General features: G+C 42.1%; 1 protein-coding gene across 2 annotated transcripts in view; it reads left to right on the top strand.

The window, feature by feature from the left end:
• The first annotated feature begins 2150 nt into the window (after positions 1-2150).
• LOC133543701 (vigilin-like) overlaps positions 2151-19982 on the top strand; it is a 74939-nt gene continuing 57107 nt past the window's right edge. Inside the window, exons 1-2 of one of the 2 annotated variants that reach the window (XM_061888417.1) lie at positions 2151-2294; positions 10784-10855. The gene's annotated coding sequence lies outside the window, so the exon portion shown is untranslated. The remainder of the gene's footprint in view (positions 2295-10783; positions 10856-19982) is intronic. The other variant, XM_061888415.1, reaches the window with a different exon arrangement.

Raw genomic sequence — 19982 nt, 5'->3', positions numbered from 1 at the left:
GATGCAACCTATGCTTAAAAGAGAAACTGTTTATTATATATCATCCAGATCTATCATCCCTCAACAAGCGCAGTGAAATCATTTCAACATGCCGCCACAGACGGAAACACCTCCTAGGTAACACATGAGCCAATCACCACACCCTACGCCTGCCTGTACCCACCCACTCTGTGCCCTATATAAACCATTGTATGTGAATGCTTCCATCAAAATCTCCTGATGATTGAGGGAACCCCTCATGAAACAGTTCTGTAGAGATGAAGTAGTCTTGTGATTTTTTCCCACACCTACATATATATATATATAGATATATATATATATATAGATCCGGTGGCCATGTACTGCTTGCCTGTGTATCGGTTGGGGACATTTCTACGCTGCTGATCCGCCTCCGCCTGGGATGGTTTCCTGCTGGCTCCGCTGTGAACGGGACTCTCGCTGCTGTGTTGGATCCGCTTTGGACTGGACTCTCGCGACTGTGTTGGATCCATTGTGGATTGAACTTTCACAGTATCATGTTGGACCCGCTTGACATCCATTGCTTTCCTCCTCTCCAAGGTTCTCATAGTCATCATTGTCACCGATGTCCCACTGGGTGTGAGTTTTCCTTGCCCTTATGTGGGCCTACCGAGGATGTCGTGGTGGTTTGTGCAGCCCTTTGAGACACTAGTGATTTAGGGCTATATAAGTAAACATTGATTGATTGATTGATATGTATATATATATAATATCAATCTTATTCTGAGATGTCAAGGTTGGCAAGTATGGTTCCAATACTAGCCTTTATTTACTCTTTAGAATGCATAGAAAAGCGAGATAGCGAGTGATCAATCAATCAATCAATGTTTATTTATATAGCCCCAAATCACAAATGTCTCAAAGGACTGCACAAATCATTACGACTACAACATCCTCGGAAGAACCCACAAAAGGGCAAGGAAAACTCACACCCAGTGGGCAGGGAGAATTCACATTCAGTGGGACGCCAGCGACAATGCTGACTATGAGAAACCTTGGAGAGGACCTCAGATGTGGGCAACCCCCCCCCTCTAGGGGACCGAAAGCAATGGATGTCGAGCGGGTCTAACATGATACTGTGAAAGTTCAATCCATAGTGGCTCCAAGACAGCAGTGAGAGTCCCGTCCACAGGAAACCATCTCAAGCGGATCAGCAGCGTAGAGATGTCCCCAACCGATACAGGCGAGCGGTCCATCCTGGGTCCCGATGAGCGGTCCATCCTGGGTCTCGACTCTGGACAGTCAGTACTTCATCCATGGTCATCGGACCGGACCCCCTCCACAAGGGAGGGGGGGACATAGGAGAAAGAAAAGAAAAGAAGCGGCAGATCAACTGGTCTAAAAAGGAGGTCTATTTAAAGGCTAGAGTATACAGATGAGTTTTAAGATGAGACTTAAATGCTTCTACTGAGGTAGCATCTCGAACTGTTACCGGGAGGGCATTCCAGAGTACTGGAGCCCGAACGGAAAACGCTCTATAGCCCGCAGACTGTTTTTGGGCTCTAGGAATCACTAATAAGCCGGAGTCTTTTGAACGCAGATTTCTTGCCGGGACATACGGTACAATACAATCGGCAAGATAGGCTGGAGCTAGACCGTGTAGTATTTTATACGTAAGTAGTAAAACCTTAAAGTCACATCTTAAGTGCACAGGAAGCCAGTGCAGGTGAGCCAGTATAGGTATATATGTATGTATATATGTATATAAAGGTATATACAGTACAGGTATATATGTATGTATATATGTATATAAAGGTATATACAGTACAGGTATATATGTATGTATATATGTATATAAAGGTATATACAGTATAGGTATATATGTATGTATATATGTATATAAAGGTATATACAGTACAGGCGTAATATGATCAAACTTTCTTGTTCTTGTCAAAAGTCTAGCAGCCGCATTTTGTACCAACTGTAATCTTTTAATGCTAGACATTGGGAGACCCGAAAATAATACGTTACAGTAGTCAAAGAGTCATTTACAAATGTGTATAAACCCTTAATACTATTATCATGATAAATTATTTTTGAGTGGGGGGGACCGGGGACCAGGGCCCCAAATCAGGCATGGGCGGCCCTGTCCGCCAGGCCCGGAGGTGTGTGCTGGAAGGATGACTGGCGTGTAACCGGACTCTGACGTGACGTCGCCGGCCAGGATTGGAGGGCGTCGCTGCTATATATGCGTCACTCCCACTCCCACCTTCTCGCCAGTGGAATTCTCATCTCTGCTCCTGCACCTTCTGGGCAGACGAGAACATAAAACACAAGTAAGTCACGCTACACCTTTTTTTTTTTTTTTTTTTTTACCGTCCTGTCAGCGCCGTCACGCCGGCTAGAACCCACGCCTGGGCGGCCTGACACTTGTGTCGCCTTGCTCCTTGACGTGGGTTCTGGCCTGACTCGAGTGTGTGTGTGTGTGTGTGTGTGTGTGTGTGTGTGTGTGTGTGTGTGTGTGTGTGTGTGTGTGTGTGTGTGTGTGTGTGTGCCTACGTGGACTTTATAGCCGGCTAGCCGAGCCCAGCTAACGCGGCTAGCCAGCTAATGCTAACTTAACTTGGGACTTTTTCAACAATACCCGCGTCTAAGCGCCCCCCCCGCCCTGCAAAAAAAAAACATCCAAAAATAGCCAACAATGTGTGAATAAATAGAAAAAGGGCCATGAGTTAACGTTGCCGGTGACGCCACGTTGTGTCATGTGCTGTGCATTAAAGTTGTGTCGCAACGTTAGCACGGAGGCTACGTTAGCATAGCGGCTAGGTTAGCACGGCGGCTACGTGTCACTCCTCGGGACCAAGTTTGCTGCAACTTCGCTAACCGCCGTTACTTATCCGTGATCCTTCAACGTAAACACTCGTTTTTTTTTCTTCTCGCCATTGATGGCGAGGTTATTTGTTGTTGTTGTTGTTGTTGTTGACAACACACCTCCGTTAACCGTCTTTTGCGGTTTGGTGCCAAGAAGTCTTAAGGAGTCCAGCTCGACGGCAGCGAGCTAACTGAGGTGTCACTTTTTAGCCGGCTACTTTAATCCCTAATCCGGGATTAAGATCTGTTCTACTCATCTTCCTAGTGAGTTGTGAGATTAATGCCAGGTGGACTAGCAGATCCTCCACAAACCAAGTTGGCACCGAGGTATTTCATTTTTTAATCGCAAGACTGAAACCCTGATAGTTCTCATGTGTACTGCTGTGCATCCATGTTGCACCATTGTGCCAAAGATATATGATGATGTAATACTTCCTGAACTGGTAATAACCGTAAACTGTTTTTTTTTACACTCATAGATACAACCTGCAAAAGTTTATAGAAGATGACACGTTTTGTTGAAAATTGGCAATGTACATCCATGTTGCACCATTGTGCCACAGATATATGATGATGTAATACTTCCTGAACTGGTAATAACCGTAAACTGTTTTTTTTTACACTCATAGATACAACCTGCAAAAGTTTATAGAAGATGACACGTTTTGTTGAAAATTGGCAATGTACATCCATGTTGCACCATTGTGCCACAGATATATGATGATGTAATACTTCCTGAACTGGTAATAACAATTAGCAAAGTGTTTGTTATTTTACACTCGTAGATAAAACCTGCAAAAGTCTATAGAAGACGAGACGTTTTGTTCAAAATTGGCAATGTGCATCCATGTTGCACCATTGTGCCGCAGATATATGATGATGTAATACTTCCTGAACTGGTAAAAACAGTTAACTGTTTTTTTTTTACACTCATAGATACAACCTGCAAAAGTTTATAGGAGACGAGGCGTTTTGTTGAAAATTGGCAATGTACATCCATGTTGCACCATTGTGCCGCAGATATATGATGATGTAATACTTCCTGAACTGGTAATAACAATTAGCAAAGTGTTTGTTTTTTTACACTCGTAGATAAAACATGCAAAAGTCTATAGAAGATGAGACGTTTTGTTGAAAATTGGCAATGTGCATCCATGTTGCACCATTGTGCCAAAGATATATGATGATGTAATACTTCCTGAACTGGTAATAACCGTAAATTGTTTTTTTTTACACTCATAGATACAACCTGCAAAAGTTTATAGAAGATGACACGTTTTGTTGAAAATTGGCAATGTACATCCATGTTGCACCATTGTGCCACAGATATATGATGATGTAATACTTCCTGAACTGGTAATAACCGTAAACTGTTTTTTTTTACACTCATAGATACAACCTGCAAAAGTTTATAGAAGATGACACGTTTTGTTGAAAATTGGCAATGTACATCCATGTTGCACCATTGTGCCACAGATATATGATGATGTAATACTTCCTGAACTGGTAATAACAATTAGCAAAGTGTTTGTTATTTTACACTCGTAGATAAAACCTGCAAAAGTCTATAGAAGACGAGACGTTTTGTTCAAAATTGGCAATGTGCATCCATGTTGCACCATTGTGCCGCAGATATATGATGATGTAATACTTCCTGAACTGGTAAAAACAGTTAACTGTTTTTTTTTTACACTCATAGATACAACCTGCAAAAGTTTATAGGAGACGAGGCGTTTTGTTGAAAATTGGCAATGTACATCCATGTTGCACCATTGTGCCGCAGATATATGATGATGTAATACTTCCTGAACTGGTAATAACAATTAGCAAAGTGTTTGTTTTTTTACACTCGTAGATAAAACATGCAAAAGTCTATAGAAGATGAGACGTTTTGTTGAAAATTGGCAATGTACATCCATGTTGCACCATTGTGCCGCCGATGTGATTATGTAATATTTGCTTACCTGGTAATAACAGTTAACTAAGTGTTTGTTTCTTTACATTCGCTGATAAAACTTGTAAACATTTATAGAAGATGACATGTTTTGCAAACGTTTTCTTAAAAGTTGTCATTATACATCCATGTTGCACCATTGTGCCGCAGATATATGATGATGTAATACTTCCTGAACTGGTAATAACAGTTAACTGTTTTTTTTTTACACTCATAGATACAACCTGCAAAAGTTTATAGAAGACGAGACGTTTTGTTGAAAATTGGCAATGTACATCCATCCTGGTAATAACAGTTAACTAAGTATTTGTTTTTTTTACACTCGTTGATTAAACCTGCAAACATTTATAGAAGACGACACGTTTTGTTGAAAATTGGCAATGTACATCCATGTTGCACCATTGTGCCACAGATATATGATGATGTAATACTTCCTGAACTGGTAATAACAATTAGCAAAGTGTTTGTTTTTTTACACTCGTAGATAAAACCTGCAAAAGTTTATAGAAGACTACACGTTTTGTTGAAAATTGGCAATGTACATCCATGTTGCACCATTGTGCCGCAGATATATGATGATGTAATACTTCCTGAACTGGTAATAACAGTTAACTGTTTTTTTTTACACTCATAGATACAACATGCAAAAGTTTATAGAAGACGAGACGTTTTGTTGAAAATTGGCAACGTACATCCATGTTGCACCATTGTGCCGCCGATGTGATTATGTAATATTTGCTTACCTGGTAATAACAGTTAACTGTTTGCTTTTTTCCACTCGTCAATAAAACCTGCAAACATTTATAGAAGACGACACGTTTTGTTGAAATTTGGCAATGTACATCCATGTTGCACCATTGTGCCACAGATATATGATGATGTAATACTTCCTGAACTGGTAATAACAATTAGCAAAGTGTTTGTTTTTTTACACTCGTAGATAAAACCTGCAAAAGTTTATAGAAGACGACACGTTTTGTTGAAAATTGGCAATGTACATCCATGTTGCACCATTGTGCCGCCGATGTGATTATGTAATATTTGCTTACCTGGTAATAACAGTTAACTGTTTGCTTTTTTCCACTCGTCAATAAAACCTGCAAACATTTATAGAAGACGACACGTTTTGTTGAAAATTGGCAATGTACATCCATGTTGCATCATTGTGCCACAGATATATGATGATGCAATGTTTGCTTACCTGGTAATAACAGTTAACTAAGTGTTTGTTTCTTTACATTCGCTGATAAAACTTGTAAACATTTATAGAAGATGACATGTTTTGCAAACGTTTTCTTAAAAGTTGTCATTATACATCCATGTTGCACCATTGTGCTGCCGATATGATGTAATATTTGCTCACCAGGTTTTTGCGGTGAGCTAATACTTCCTGAACTGGTAATAACAGTTAACTGTTTTTTTTTTACACTCATAGATACAACCTGCAAAAGTTTATAGAAGACGAGACGTTTTGTTGAAAATTGGCAATGTACATCCATGTTGCACCATTGTGCCGCAGATATATGATGATGTAATATCTGCTTACCTGGTAATAACAGTTAGCAAAGTGTTTGTTTTTTTACACTCGTCAATAAAACCTGCTAAAGTCTATAGAAGATGACACGTTTTGTTGAAAATTGGCAATGTACATCCATGTTGCATCATTGTGCCGCTGATATGATGATGTAATGTTTGCTTAACTGGTAATAACAGTTGGCTAACTGTTTTTTATTTTTTATTTTTACACCCGTCGATAAACCCTGCAAAAGTTTATAGTAGACGACATGTTTTGCAAACATTTTGTTAAAAATTGGCAATGTACATCCATGTTGCACCATTGTGCCACCGATATGATGATGTAACACTTTCTGAACTGGTAATAACGGTTGGAAAAGTGTTTGTTTATCTACACTCGTTGATAAAACCTGCAAAAGTCTTTAGAAGACGACACGTTTTGTTGAAAACTGGCAATGTACATCCATGTTGCACCGTTGTGCCGTCAATATGATGATGTAATGTTTACTTATCTGGTAGTAGGAGTTAGTGAAGTGTTGTTTTTTTACAGTCGTCGATAAAACCTGCAAAAGTTTATCGAAGACGACACATTTTGTTAAACTGGCAATGTACATCCATGTTGCACCATTGTGCCGCTGATATGATGATGCAATATTTGCCTCTCTGGTTATTACGGTTAGCTAAGTGTTTGTTTTTACACTCGTAGATAAAACCTGCAATAGTTCATAGAAGATGACACGTTTTGCAAACGTTTTGTTAAAAGTTGTCAATATACATCCATGTATTCTAGCGTAATTCTTACGCTAGTCTCTGAACATAACACGTTTTATTGTCGTACTTCTGATATTACTGAACATTACACTTTTTTTTTTTTGTCGCGCTCGTATTATTACGACTTTTGTTTTGTACCATTGAGACTTGTTTAAACAAATGAAATTATTCCCATTATATGTTTAACGACTATTATAGGATTGCACTACCTTTTTACACGTCTGCTTGATCAGTGTTTTTCAACCACTGTGCCGCGGCACATTAGTGTGCTGTGAGATACAGTCTGGTGTGCCGTGGGAGATGATCAAATTTCACTTATTTTGGTTTAAAATATTTTTTTGCAAACCAGTAATTATAGTTTGCAAATGATGTGTCGTTGCTGTCTAGAGGTCGGCAGGGTAACCGTGTAATACTCTTCCATATCAGTAGGTGGCAGCCATTAGTTAATTGTTTTGTAGATGTCGGAAACAGCGGTAGGCAGCATGCAGGTAAAAAGGTGTCTAATGCTTAAACCAAAAATAAACAAAAGGTGAGTGCCCCTAAGAAAAGGCATTGAAGCTTAAGGAAGGCTACGCATAACCAAACTAAAACTGATCTGGCTACAAAGTAAACAAAAACAGAATGCTGGACGACAGCAAAGACTTACTGTGGTGCAAAGACAAAGTACATCCAAACATGACATGACAATCAACAATATCCCTGCACAGAAGGATAAATACAACTGGAATATTCTTGATTGCTCAAACAAAGTAGATGCGGGGAATATTGTTCAAAGGAAGACATGAAACTGCTACAGGAAAATATCCAAAAAAGAGAAAAAGCCACCAAAATAGGAGCGCAGGACAAGAACTAAAACACTACACACAGGAAAACAGTTAAAGGTCTACTGAAATTACATTTTCTATTTAAACGGGGATAGCAGGTCCATTCTATGTGTCATACTTGATCATTTTGTGATATTGCCATATTTTCGCTGAAAGGATTTAGTAGAGAACATCCACGATAATGTTCGCAACTTTCGGTATTAAGAGAAATGCCCTTCCTCTAAAGGAAGTCGCAGACGATGACGTCACACGTGTGGGGGCTCCTCACATATTCACGTTATTTTTAATGGGAGCCTCCAACAAAAAGTGCGATTCGGACCGAGAAAACGACAATTTCCCCATTAATTTGAGCGAGGATGAAAGATTCGTGTTTGAGGATATTGATAGCAACGGATTAGAAAAAAATATATATAAAAATAAGTTTAAAAAAAAAAAAAAAAACGCGATTGCATTGGGCCGGATTCCGATGCTTTTACAGACATTTAGTAGGATAATTATGGGAAATCCCTTATCTTTCTATTGTGTTGCTAGTGTTTTAGTGAGTTAAATAGTACCTGATAGTCGGAAGGCTGATATCCGGTAAGAACTGACTTTTTAACCACAATTTTTCACCGAAACCTGCTGGTTGACATTTGGTCGGGATCCATGTTGGCTTGACCGCGCTCTGATCCATAGGAAAGTTTCACCTCCAGGAATTTTAAACAAGGAATCACCGTGTGTTTGTGTGGCTAAAGGCTGAAGCTTCCCAACTCCATCTTTCTACTGTGACTTCTCCAATATTAATTGAACAAATTGCAAAAGATTCAGCAACAAAGATCTCCAAAATACTGTGTAATTATGCCGTTAAAGCAGACTACTTTTAGCTGTGTGTGTGTGTGTGTGCAGCGCTCGTATTCCTAACAGCCCGTGACGTCTTGCGTACACGTCATCATTACACAACGTTTTCAAGACGAAACTCCCAGGAAATTTAAAATTGTAATTTAGTAAACTAAAAAGGCCGTATTGGCATGTGTTGCAATATTAATATTTCATCATTAAAATATAAACTGGGCTTCACGGTGGCAGAGGGGTTAGTGCGTCTGCCTCACAATACGAAGTTCCTGCAGTACTGGATTCAAATCCAGGCTCGGGATCTTCCTGTGTGGAGTTTGCATGTTCTCCCCGTGAATGCGTGGGTTCCCTCCGGGTACTCCGGCTTCCTCCCACTTCCAAAGACATGCACCTGGAGATAGGCCCCTCCCACTTCCAAAGACATGCACCTGGGGATAGGTTGATTGGCAACACTAAATAGTCCCTAGTGTGTGAATGTGAATGTGAGTGTGAATGTTGTCTGTCTATCTGTTGGCCCTGCGATGAGGTGGCGACTTTTCCAGGGTGTACCCTGCCTTCCGCCAGATTGTAGCTGAGATAGGCGCCAGCGCCCCCCGCGACCCCGAAAGGGAATAAGTGGTAGAAAATGGATGGATGGATAAAATATAAACTATCAGACTGTGTGGTGGGTAGTAGTGGCTTTCAGTAGGCCTTTAAAAGTCAGGGTGTGATGTGTCAGGTGGTGACAGTACACCTACTTTGAGACAAGAGCTATGGTAATGCACGCCTGGTTATGATTTTAAGGCATATCCAACAATTGTGACAACGACTTTTTATTGTCAATTGAGTTTGTTTTTTAATGATTTCTGCTGCTGGTGTGCCTTCACATTTTTTTCAACGCCAAAAATGTGCTTTGGCTCAAAAAAGGTTGAAAAACACTGGTCTAGATTGTATTCATCTCATAATGTCTTCTCTCAAACATAATATCACAACTTTTATTCTTGGAACCGACAATATTTTGCAGATTTTTTTAATGGCATTATCCATCCATCCATCCATCATCTTCCGCTTATCCGAGGTAGGGTCGCGGGGGCAGCAGCCTAAGCAGGGAAGCCCAGACTTCCCTCTCCCCAGCCACTTCGTCTAGCTCTTCCCGGGGGATCCCGAGGCGTTCCCAGGCCAGCCGGGAGACATAGTCTTCCCAACGTGTCCTGGGTCTTCCCCGTGGCCTCCTACCGGTTGGACGTGCCCTAAACACCTCCCTAGGGAGGCGTTCGGGTGGCATCCTGACCAGATGCCCGAACCACCTCATCTGGCTCCTCTTGATGTGGAGGAGCAGCGGCTTTACTTTGAGTTCCTCCCGGATGGCAGAGCTTCTCACCCTATCTCTAAGGGAGAGCTCCAAACTCATTTGGGCCGCTTGTACCCGTGATCTTATCCTTTCGGTCATGACCCAAAGCTCATGACCATAGGTGAGGATGGGAACGTAGATCGACCGGTAAATTGAGAGCTTTGCCTTCCGGCTCAGCTCCTTCTTCACCACAACGGATCGGTACAACGTCCGCATTACTGAAGACGCCGCACCGATCCGCCTGTCGATCTCACGATCCACTCTTCCCCCACTCGTGAACAAGACTCCTAGGTACTTGAACTCCTCCACTTGGGGCTGGGTCTCCTCCCCAACCCGGAGATGGCATTCCACCCTTTTCCGGGCGAGAACCATGGACTCGGACTTGGAGGTACTGATTCTCATTCCGGTCGCTTCACACTCTGCTGCGAACCGATCCAGCGAGAGCTGAAGATCCCGGTCAGATGAAGCCATCAGGACCACATCATCTGCAAAAAGCAGAGACCTAATCCTGCGGTCACCAAACCGGAACCCGTCAACGCCTTGACTGCACCTAGAAATTCTGTCATCATAATGGCATCATTCACAACTTATTTTTTTTCTGAAAACAATACAGCACTTAAGACTTTTAGGTGTGTGGTTGTGTGCTGCCACAAGTACATGGAACACTCAAGTCTATTTTCACTTTGTTTTGAACTTGTTATTGATTTTAATTTTGTTTTTTCTCTGAAGGCAAAAGCTGGCAGGCTGACGGGAACTTGCAACTTTACAGGACGGATTATCTGGTAACTGACCATTTAGCTGGTGAGTGCACTTCTTCTTACACCTGCATGACCAGTGTTTCCCACAGGACAATTCTATTTGTGCCAGAGGGCGTGTTGGGTGTGGTCACAGTAACGTCATTGTCAAATGTTACATAATTGGCCGTGGCACATTTGCAAAAATGTAGTTAAAATACAAACCCCGTTTCCATAAGAGTTGGGAAATTGTGTTAGATGTAAATATAAACGGAATACAATGATTTGCAAATCCTTTTCAACCCATATTCAGTTGAATATGCTACAAAGACAACATATTTGATGTTCAAACTCATAAAAATGTTTTTTGTGCAAATAATCATTAACTTTACAATTTGATGCCAGCAACAGGTGACAAAGAAGTTGGGAAAGGTGGCAATAAACACTGATAAAGTTGAGGAATGCTCATCAAACACTTATTTGGAACATCCCACAGGTGTGCAGGCTAATTGGGAACAGGTGGGTGTCATGATTGGGTGTAAAAGCAGCTTCCCAAAAAATGCTCAGTCTTTCACAAGAAAGGATGGGGCGAGGTACACCCCTTTGTCCACAACTGTGTGAGCAAATAGTCAAACAGTTTGAGAACAACCTTTCTCAAAGTGCAATTGCAAGAAATTTAGGGATTTCAACATCTATGGTCCATAATATCATCAAAAGGTTCAGAGAATCTGGAGAAGTCCCTCCATGGAAGCGGCATGGCCGGAAACCAACATTGAAGGACCATGAGCTTCGATCCCTCAGCGGCACTGTATCAACAACCGACATCAATCTCTAAAGGATATCACCACATGGGCTCATGAACACTTCAGAAAACCACTGTCACTAAATGCAGTTTGTCGCTACATCTGCAAGTTAAAGCTCTACTATGCAAAGCGAAAGCCGTTTATTAACAACATCCAGAAACGCCGCTGGCTTCTCTGGGCCCGAGATCATCTAAGATGGACTGATGCAAAGTGGAAAAGTGTTCTGTGGTCTGACGAGTCCACATTTCAATTTTTTTGGGGAAATATTCGACATAATGTCATCCGAAAGAAAAGGGGAAGCAAACCATCCAGACTGTTATCGGTGCAAAGTTCAAAAGCCAGCATCTGTGATGGTATGGGGGTGCATTAGTGCCCAGGGCATGGGTAACTTACACATCTGTGAAGACACCATTAATGCTGAAAGGTACATACAGGTTTTGGAACAACATAGGCTGCCGTCTTTTTCATAGACGCCCCTGCTTATTTCAGCCAGACAATGCCAAGCCACATTCAGCACGTGTTACAATAACGTGGCTTCGTAAAAAAAAAGTGCGGGTACTTTCCTGGCCCGCCTGCAGTCCAGACCTGTCTCCCATCGAAAATGTGTGGCGTATTATGAAGCGTGATGTAACACAGTGGTGAACATGCCCTTTCCCAACTACTTTGGCATGTGTTGCAGCCATGGAATTCTAAGTTAATTATTATTTGCAAAAAAGAAATAAAGTTTGAGTTTGAACATCAAATATCTTGTCTTTGTAGTGCATTCAACTGAATATGGGTTGAAAAGGATTTGCAAATAATTGTATTCCGTTTATATTTACATCTAACACAATTTCCCAACTCATATGGAAACAGGGTTTGTACGTCCGTCTTTGCATGATTTGTCGCCACAAGTCACGCTTAATACGTTGACAAAGTTGCTAGGATGGGAAGATTGTCTTCTTATTCTCTGGAAGAGCAAGTGTGTTATTAAAAGTGTATGTGCGAGGGCGAACAGCGAGCATCATATCTCTTGTATGGGTGATATGGCTGAAAACTATCACGATATTAGTGTTTAGTATCGGTCGGTATTAAAAGTTATTCGTATTTTGTATGACCTATAGAAAATATGGACCAAACTGGAGCAAAATATAATAAACATTTAATATTTGTATTTGAATTATGGCATACAGCTTAAGAAAACTCAAAAATCCTATCTCAAAAAATTTGAATATTTTACACTCATTAATTGGGTGGGAATTGGGTGCTAGACACCTTGTCTTTTAGTAGTAAGTAAACAATCAAAGACTCTTAATTAGTTTGCTGACGTATGCAGTAACTTATCTTGTCATTTGTACACCTATTATTTCGTCTGGATTATAAATCTACTCGTTTATTTACTGTTAATATCTGCTTATTTTCTGTTAACATGTCCTATCTACACTTCTGCTAAAATGTAATAATCACTTATTCTTCTCTTCTTTGATACTTTACATTAGTTTTGGCTGATACCACACGATTCAATACCAAGTAATTACAGGATCATACATTTGTCATATTCAAAGTCCTCATGTGTCCAGGGACGTATTTCCTGAGTTTTTAAACATAATATGAAATAAAAAAAAACATAAAACATTCTATAATGCTACAAAATATTGATGTAATTATATTAGTATCGACTAGATACACGCCTGTACTTGGTATCATTGCAGTGGATGTTAGGTGTAGATCCACCCATGGCGTTTGTTTTTTATTGTGACGCTGGTGAGCTATTGTATCCTCATAAGGTCCGTAGTGAAGCATGTTTGGCTATTCCTCGTCCTGCAGTGATAATGCAACTTGTAAGTAACTTACCTAATTTGTCACCAAGGAGGCCAGGATTAGTGATTTTGAAGTAGCTAAAACACTGCGGATGGACGTTTGCTGCTAGATAGCTCGCCATGTCTTAAAGCACCTCTTCCTGTGGGTGTTTCAGTGTTATAACTTCACCTTTATCTTTACTTTTTACACCAAAATGCGTCTATTCTCCCTTTTCTGTGTCTGCTTGTAAATACTGTGTGTGTGTGTGTGTGTGTGTGTGCGCGTGTGTGCGCTGCCCAACATGCTCCTCTGCTCGTAAAACCAGCAATATCATGACGTGACGACGATGCGCCGTCATGGAGGCCCCCCAGTACCTTTTAGAGACGGTATAGCACCAAATAGGATTAATTAGTATCGCGGTACCGTAGTAGTACCGTTATACTGTACAACCCCATTTCCTACTATTGGCTCTGATTTGAATCCTTATGGTTATCCATCCATCCATCCATCTTCTTCCGCTTATCCGAGGTCGGGTCGCGGGGGCAACAACCTAAGCAGGGAAACCCAGACTTCCCTTTCCCCAGCCACTTTGTCTAGCTCTTCCCGGGGTATCCCGAGGCGTTCCCAGGCCAGCCGGGAGACATAGTCTTCCCAACGTGTCCTGGGTCTTCCCCGTGGCCTCCTACCGGTTGGACGTGCCCTAAAGACCTCCCTAGGGAGGCGTTCGGGTGGCATCCTGACCAGATGCCCGAACCACCTCATCTGGCTCCTCTCCATGTGGAGGAGCAGCGGCTTTACTTTGAGTTCCTCCCGGATGGCAGAGCTTCTCACCCTATCTCTAAGGGAGAGACCCGCCACACGGCGGAGGAAACTCATTTGGGCCGCTTGTACCCGTGATCTTATCCTTTCGGTCATGCCCCAAAGCTCATGACCATAGGTGAGGATGAGAACGTAGATCGACCGGTAAATTGAGAGCTTTGCCTTCCGGCTCAGCTCCTTCTTCACCACAACGGATCGGTACAACGTCCGCATTACTGAAGACGCCGCACCGATCCGCCTGTCGATCTCACGATCCACTCTTCCCTCAGTCGTGAACAAGACTCCTAGGTACTTGAACGCCTCCACTTGGGGAAGTGTCTCCTCCCCAACCCGGAGATGGCATTCCACCCTTTTCCGGGCGAGAACCATGGACTCGGACTTGGAGGTGCTGATTCTCATTCCGGCCGCTTCACACTCGGCTGCAAACCGATCCAGTGAGAGCTGAAGATCCCGGTCAGATGAAGCCATCAGGACCACATCATCTGCAAAAAACAGGGACCTAATCCTGCGGTCACCAAACCGGAACCCCTCAACGCCTTGACTGCGCCTAGAAATTCTGTCCATAAAAGTTATGAACAGAATCGGTGACAAAGGACAGCCTTGGTGGAGTCCAACCCTCACTGGAAATGTGTTCGACTTACTGCCGGCAATGCGGACCAAGCTCTGACACTGATCATACAGGGAGCGGACCGCCACAATAAGACAGTCCGATACCCCATACTCTCTGAGCACTCCCCACAGGACTTCCCGAGGGACACGGTCGAATGCCTTCTCCAAGTCCACAAAGCACATGTAGACTGGTTGGGCAAACTCCCATGCACCCTCAGGAACCCTGCGGAGAGTATAGAGCTGGTCCACAGTTTTACGACCAGGACGAAAACCACACTGTTCCTCCTGAATCCGAGGTTTGACTCTCCTTATGGTTATTGCCCCTTAAATCCTCCTGTGTACAGGTACTTATTTCCTGAGTTTGTAAACAATAACAAAGACTACAAAAAAAATTCGGATGTACTTTGTCTTTGCTGTTGTCAAGTATTCTGTTTTTGTTTACTTTGTTAGCCGGTTCAGTTTTAGTTTCGTTTCGCATAGCCTTCCCTAAGCTTCAATGCCTTTTCTTAGGGGCACTCACCTTTTTTTATTTTTGGTTTAAGCACTAGACACCTTTTTACCTGCACACTGCCTCTCGCTGTTTCCCACGTCTATAAAGCATAGCTACTGGCTGCCACCTACTGATATGGAAGAGTATAACGTATAACTCAACAACAACACATCATTTGCAGACTATAATTTCTGGTATGCAAAAAATATTTTTAACCCAAATAGGTGAAACTGGATCATCTCCCACGGCACACCATACTGTATCTTGCGGCGCACAGTGGTTGAAAAACACTCTATATGATAAATGACAAAATAGTTAGTGAAGTGAATTATTTTTATATAGCGCTTTTCTCGAGTGACTCAAAGCGCTTTACATAGTGAAACCCAATATCTAAGTTACATTTAATCCAGTGTGGGTGGCACTGGGAGCAGGTGGGTAAAGTGTCTTGCCCAAGGACACAACGGCAGTGACTAGGATGGTGGAAGCGGGAATCGAACCTGCAACCCTCAAGTTGCTGGCACGGCCACTCTACCAACCGAGCTAAATAAAGCATTATTTAGTGTAACTATTGTATCACATGGGGGCTTCACGGTGGCAGAGGGGTTAGTGCGTCTGCCTCACAATACGAAGGTCCTGCAGTCCTGGGTTCAAATCCAGGCTCGGGATCTTTCTGTGTGGAGTTTGCATGTTCTCCCCGTGACTGCGTGGGTTCCCTCCGGATACTCTGGCTTCCTCCCACCTCCAAAGACATGCACCTGGGGATAGGTTGATTGGCAACACTAAATGGGCCCTAGTGTGTGAATGTTGTCTGTCTATCTGTGTTGGCCCTGCGATGAGGTGGCGACTTGTCCAGGGTGTACCCCGCCTTCCGCCCGATTGTAGCTGAGATAGGCGCCAGCGCCCCCCGCGACCCCAGAAGGGAATAAGCGGTAGAAAATGGATGGATGGATGTATCACATGGTCATTCAATTACATTTCCCTGTTCCCTAAATTCAAACGGATGCACATGATTTCAAATAGGGAGTTTTTGGCACTCAAGGCTAACCGTTTGTCTTGGGGGAAAACGGCGTGTTGTGCAGGTGTCCACACTTTATAACAGCGGTGCAATTTTTAATCCCGCGCCAATTTTCATTCCACAGAAGTAAAAACAAGCAGGCGCCTGGAAAAGGTTAATTAAGTCCAGCTGGTGGGTGTGGTCATATAGCTTTGTGCCCCATACCCAACGGCCTTCGGCATGGGCAGGTGCTCGTTCTCGGGGCTTCAAGTCAGGCTGCCGTCGCTCTTCTGTGAAAGTGCTTGATTTCACATGCTTTTTAATGGTTGATATGAAATGCATTAACAGAAGTCATCTTGTCTTGTTAGCATGAGGTGGGCGGAGTCCATGGAGTACCCACGGTGTTGGTGCTGTTGTTGCCGAAACGACAATATGGAGTGTAAACAATAAAACATTTAATGTGAAAGTTGCACTCCAACCTTTCTTACTTCTGTGACGACCTCCTTTTAAAGTTTTGCAATCAGTCAAGCAACTAAAATGTGCCAAACATGACTAAGTGTGGAGTTGAGAGTATCAGTTTGATATCCTTACTTGTTACATAGGACACGGCACATTAATGAACATGAAAATGTGCCAGATTGTAGCCAAAGGCTGAAATCCATCTGTAGTCCCTGGCAGGTTGATGATATACAACATGGTCCATTAAAAAAAAAAAAAAACATGTACCCATTAGGGTTGTACGGTATACCGGTGCTAGTATAGTATTGCGTTACTAATTAATCAAAAAGGGTACTATACTGTTTGAAAAGTACCGGTTCGCCATATTTTGTTATGACATTGCTGGTTGTACGAGCAGAAGAGCATGTTAGGCAGCGCACACACACTGAGTACTTACAAGCAGACACAGCGTGTAGACAGAAAAGGGAGAATGGACACATTTTGGTGTAAGAAGTAAAGAAAGTTAAAACACTGAAACACCCTCAGGAAGGGGTGCTTTAAGACGAGGCTACTAGCTAGCTAGCGTCTAATGTCCATCCGCAGTGTTTTAGCTACTTCTAAATCACTGACCCTGGCCTCCGTGGCGACAAATAATGGAAGTTTCTTACAAGTATCATTATCACTGGAGGACGAGGAACAGCTAAACATGCTTCACTACACGCCGTAAGAGGATACAATACCTCACCGTAAATGTAAACCAACGCCATGTGTGGATCTATACCTGACATCCACTGTAATGATACCAAGCACAAAAGCGCATCTAGCATATACTACTATGATTACATTGATATTTTTCATCGTCACAATATTCGTTCATATTATGTTTAAAGTCAGTAAATACGTCCCTGGACACATGAGGACTTTGAATATGACCAATGTATAATCCTGTAACTACTTGGTATCAGATCGATACCTATATTTTGTGGTATCATCCGAAACTAATATAAATGGGTTGTACTTGTATAGCGCTTTTCTACCTTCAAGGTACTCAAAGCGCTTTGACACTACTTCCACATTTACCCATTCACACACACATTCACACACTGATGGAGGGAGCTGCCATGCAAGGCGCCAACCAGCACCCATCAGGAGCAAGGGTGAAGTGTCTTGCTCAGGACACAACGGGCGTGACGAGGTTGGTACTAGGTGGGAATTGAACCAGGGACGCTCGGGTTGCGCACGGCCACTCTCCCCACTGCGCCAAAGAAGAGAAGAATAAGTGATTATTACATTTTTACAGACATGTAGATAACATGTTAAAAGGGAAAATAAGCAGATATTAACAGGAAATGAACACGTTTATTATTAATCAATTTTAACAGTTTGTCCATAATGTACAAAATAATAGGTAGATACATATTACTGCATACTAATTAGGAGTCTTTGTTTGTTTACTTACTACTAAAAGACAAGTTGTCTAGTATGTTCACTATTTTATTTAAAGACTACATTACAATAATAAACATGTTTTACTTCCCCTAATTTTTTTTTGTTCAAATAAAGACAATAATGACTTTTTTGTGGTCCCCTTTATTTAGAAAGGTATCAAAATACATTTTGGTACGGGTATCGAGACAACCCCTAGTACTGGTACATAAAAGTTATACAGCACTAACATCTGACAAAAACAGTTCAATAATAATAATAATAACAATAAAATTAAAAATACAAAATAAAACTGTAGGTTGCTGCATGACCTCAGGACACATCAGGAATAAAGTCCCTACAGTGGTTGAAGTGCTTCAAGCTCAGTGCAGAGCTACATTGTTGCATATTAGTTCACATTGCACAAGTAGTTGGGATCAACAGATGTTCACACAGAGAAAATTGCACCAAAAAAAGCATTTACTTGTTTCTTATTACCCATCATGCTTTGTTATTCATTTACATGGGTGCCATTTTAAATTGTCATGTTTTGTAATGTCCACATAGTTGAGTGGGCAGGTTGTGTGTTTAGTTATAGTTGTACTTGGAGCAGATCGGGGTATATAAATTGATGCTGTAATATAAAAGCCATGGTCATTGACTACCACCACTAATATTGTTGACAAGATGGAGGCATGTTTGCAGAGGTAAAACTAGTATGACCTATGACTATTACTTATCTGATCTCCATTTTTTTTTTTACCCGCGTGAGTTGCACTTTCTCTCTCTCCGCACAAAAGCCATTGAAGTGCTTCAAAGGTTGACTTCACAACGATGTTCTCCAACACGTGTTCAGTCTTTAAGCCCCTCTCCAAAGTTTGCGAGCAGTCAGGAGTGTTGGCCGGAGAGAGGGTGGAGGAAGAGGCCTTCCAAGGGGGTTTGTGAAATATGTACGGGGTTAGGACGGGGGGAAGGGTGGTCTTGTCTATTAACCCCTCCACCGACACCTTAAGTAAGGAACCCGTCTGTCCCGCCAGGTCTTCGTGACGTAGGGCTTTGCTGAGGGCGTCGGCTTTTTGGTGTGCAGTTGAGGACCTTCTCAAAGAACTGGTTTTGTTAAAGTACCGTATTTTTCAGATTATAAGTCGCAGTTTTTTTCATAGTTTGGCCGGGGGTGCGACATATACTCTAGAGAGACTTATGTGTGAAATTATTAACACATTACCGTAAAACAGGGGTCACCAACCTTTTTGAAACCAAGAGCTACTTCTTAGGTACTGATTAATGTGAAGAGCTACCATTTTGATACACACTTAAATACACACTGGTTCAAATCCCACTTAGTTTCAACCTTGTCACGTCCGTTGTGTCCTGAGCAAGACACTTCACCCTTGCTCCTGATGGTTCTTGGTTAGGGCCTTGCATGGCAGCTCCCTCCATCAGTGTGTGAATGTGTGTGTGAATGGGTAAATGTGGAAGTAGTGTCAAAGCGCTTTGAGTACCTTGAAGGTAGAAAAGCGCTATACAAGTACAACCCATTTATTTATTTATTTATTTAAATAATTTGCTCAATTTACCTTTAAATATGTTATTAATAATTATTCATATTTATCTTTGTGGAAACACTGATCATCTTAATGATTTCTCACAATAAAAAATATATTTTTGATGACATGTTTTAAATAGGCTTCACGGTGGCAGAGGGGTTAGTGCGTCTGCCTCACAATACGAAGGTCCTGAGTAGTCAGGGTTCAATCCCGGGCTCGGGATCTTTCTGTGTGGAGTTTGCATGTTCTCCCCGTGAATGCGTGGGTTCCCTCCGGGTACTCCGGCTTCC

This window comes from Nerophis ophidion, linkage group LG26 (genome assembly GCF_033978795.1).
Source record: "Nerophis ophidion isolate RoL-2023_Sa linkage group LG26, RoL_Noph_v1.0, whole genome shotgun sequence".
NCBI lineage: Eukaryota > Metazoa > Chordata > Actinopteri > Syngnathiformes > Syngnathidae > Nerophis > Nerophis ophidion.
Note: the sequence above shows the minus strand (reverse complement) of the source record. Positions and strands in the feature narration are given on the sequence as shown.